This window comes from Silene latifolia, chromosome 11, assembly GCF_048544455.1.
Source record: "Silene latifolia isolate original U9 population chromosome 11, ASM4854445v1, whole genome shotgun sequence".
In the NCBI taxonomy this organism is placed as follows: Eukaryota; Viridiplantae; Streptophyta; class Magnoliopsida; order Caryophyllales; family Caryophyllaceae; genus Silene; species Silene latifolia.
In genome coordinates this window covers 167,635,500-167,638,416 of record NC_133536.1, presented here as the reverse complement: position 1 = coordinate 167,638,416, position 2,917 = coordinate 167,635,500, and the positions used below count along the sequence as shown (strand labels likewise).

The 2,917-nt window shown below is 42.5% G+C and overlaps 1 non-coding gene across 1 annotated transcript; it reads left to right on the top strand.

The window, feature by feature from the left end:
• Nucleotides 1-1,900: 1,900 nt before the first annotated feature.
• Nucleotides 1,901-2,007, top strand: LOC141616142 (small nucleolar RNA R71). The gene has a single exon (XR_012530511.1). It is a non-coding gene; the product is annotated as a small nucleolar RNA R71 (small nucleolar RNA).
• The last annotated feature ends 910 nt before the right edge of the window (nucleotides 2,008-2,917 follow it).

Here is a 2,917-nt window from a genome sequence, read left to right as displayed (position 1 = left end):
GAAAAACATACTTAAGATTAGGGGGAAGTGGCTTACGCTCTGGCACCTTTACCTCCACAGCATAGACGGAATCAGCTTCAATGGTGTAGCAAGTGTTCACCAAGTTATCGTTGGCCAGGCTCAAAAGCATCTCATCCTCTTCTTCATTGAGCTCGTAGCTCTCCATTGAGGCAACCAAAGCATCCGGCTCCTCAAAGCATTCTCCACTTTGTATTACCGCACACTCATCCGAATGGGTTAGATCGGCTAAGGGATCCTTGGCTAAGGATTCCCTCCAATTACAAGTAACAACCCTGTCAACAATATCAATGGAATAACACGTATCTTCATCGGCGAGGTTCGGTTGCCTTGTGAGCAAGATCGAACTCAATGGTGTCATCCCCTACCTCTAAGGTGATGGTTCAGCGTTTGACATCTATCACACCCCCCATTTGTATGTAAGAACGGTCCGCCTAAAATGATAGGTATATCGACTATCCTCTGCAATGTCCAAAACAACGAAATCGACAGGAATGAAAAACTTACCCACTCGAACGGGTACATCCTCTAGAACACCTATAGGTCTCTGAGTCGATCTATTTGCCATTTGAACGGTAATATCGGTCACCTTAAGTTTACCAATGTTTAACCTTTCGCAAATAGAATACGGCATGACACTAACGCTGGCCCCTAAGTCACAAAGGGCCTTTCCAATTACGTGGTTACCTATAGTGCAAGGAATTGAAAAACTACCCGGGTCCTTTAATTTAGGTGGCACATTAACTTGTGAAAGAACATTACATTCCTCCACAAACGCAACATTACCATCATCACAAAAATTTCTCTTACGATTCAAAATATCTTTCATAAATTTAGCGTAAGAGGGTACCTGGGTAATTAAATCAGTGAAAGGAACCGTTACCTCGAGATTTCGGACCATCTCCGAAACTTACCAAACTTACGCTCCGGCTTGGTAGCCTTCAAACGCTCCGGATACGGGATCGCAACATGGCCGTAGGATCGGTAACCTTCGGCTTCCGTAGGTTTAAAACCCCCAAATCATCAATGAGTGATGAATCTTGCAAACTAGTTGACGGATTTGCATCGCTCACGGAGATCGATCGATCGATTGGTATGGGTAGTCGATCGACCAAGTAAGTGGCGTGAACAGTTCTGTCGAATTATCGTCATCGGGTATCTCGATCGATCGACCGAGGATGTTGGTCGATCGACTGGATGTGCTAGGTGTGAATAGTTTCTGACCAGAAACTATTTTGTCTGACAGTTCAGTCGATCGACTGGGAATGCAGGTCGATCGACCTGAATTACTGGAATTCAGACTCATTTTTGTATCAGAATTCAAGCGGGCTTCTTCATCATCTCCCGAGTCTTCCTTTGGCTTGTCGGGACTTTCATAAGAAAGGCCACTTCTGAGATTGATGGCATTGATCGTCTCAACTGGCCCTTCACATTTAATTGAAGAATTAGCGGCTTGCCTAGCCTCCATATTCTCCAATTGTTTCACAAAATTCCGTGAGGACTCAATCCCGGCTATTTCCATATTCGCCACTTGAACTAAAAGGAGTTGGACCATCTCTCTTAACTTCTCGATCTCATCTGAGTTTTGAATAGGAACTTCGACTTTCCCCTTGGAAGCTTCAGAAGTCTCGAGTTTCTCGAGACGGGTAGAAATGGAAGTTATAAGTGTCACAACAGCAATCATGTCTTCACTTTGCTTTCGTGACTTACCACGTGAACTTCCAAACTCAGCTTTATGGACTGCCATCTCCTCAATGGTGTTCCAACCTTTACTTTGACCGGTATTATTTTGAAACCTGCCATTATTAAATTTGCATCCAAGATGACCTTGTAATCATCATATAAAGCATTGTAAAATAGATTGCAAAGATACCATTCTTTGAAACCATGATGAGGGGGCTCGGACCAAACTTTTGAAACGTCCCCATGCTTCACAAAAATCTTCGTCGGCTCCTTGCTGAAAACTCGTGATTTTACTCTTCAAGGCATCAGTCTTCGAAAGTGGGAAGTACTTCTTATAGAAGGCTAGTGCTAAAGATGTCCAACCAGTGACTCCAGCTGCTACTCTATCGAGGTAGCGATACCAATCTCGCGCCGAATCCTTCAAGGAGTATAAGAACATGAACCCCTTTACTTCATCTTGAGTTACCCCCTCCGGTATAGGTATTGAACAGCAATAGTCCGTGAAAATTTCCATATGTTTCAAGGGGTCTTCATCTGGTAGACCCGCAAACTGATTCCGTTCCACTAAATCAATATAAGAGGAACGAAACTCGAATTTACCGGTAGAAGGGGTAGGTAACTGTTGCCCCTTAGGAAGGTGGTGCTCCTTTTGCTGGAAATTATCATATATCGTAGCCATAATTTCCAAAGTGAGAGTACTCAAGTCTTCCTCTCAAAACCTGTCTTCTAACTGTGCAAAAGCAAAACTAGAAGCAAAGGTAAGCAACGGCCTCAAGGAACAAAAGTTCCTTGAGACAAGAAAAATAAACTAAAATAAAGCAAACAGAATTACACCGTCTCCCCGGCAACGGCGCCAAAATTTGATACCGTCGTTTAGTACCAAAAATAAATTTATATTTCCAAACTAAAACTATAGCTAGTGATAGTAAGGGTCGAACCACAGAGAGACAAGGTTGATTTTGTTTGCTTTTTTTCAGTCTATAAAGTAACGATAAATTGGGGGTTTTGAAAACGATTGATTAACTGGCTAATTGCTAAAATGAATATTCTTAACAAGATAAAAAGAGGATCGAGAATTTCGGTTCACCATGGCAAATAACAGGTCAGTCAGGCAGCAGAGATCTCATAATACGGTCTCAGGGAAAATAAGCTAGTCTTTCGATCAAAGCTCAAATAACCTCACGGTCCAATAATTCCCTAGAATTTATCAAAGCTT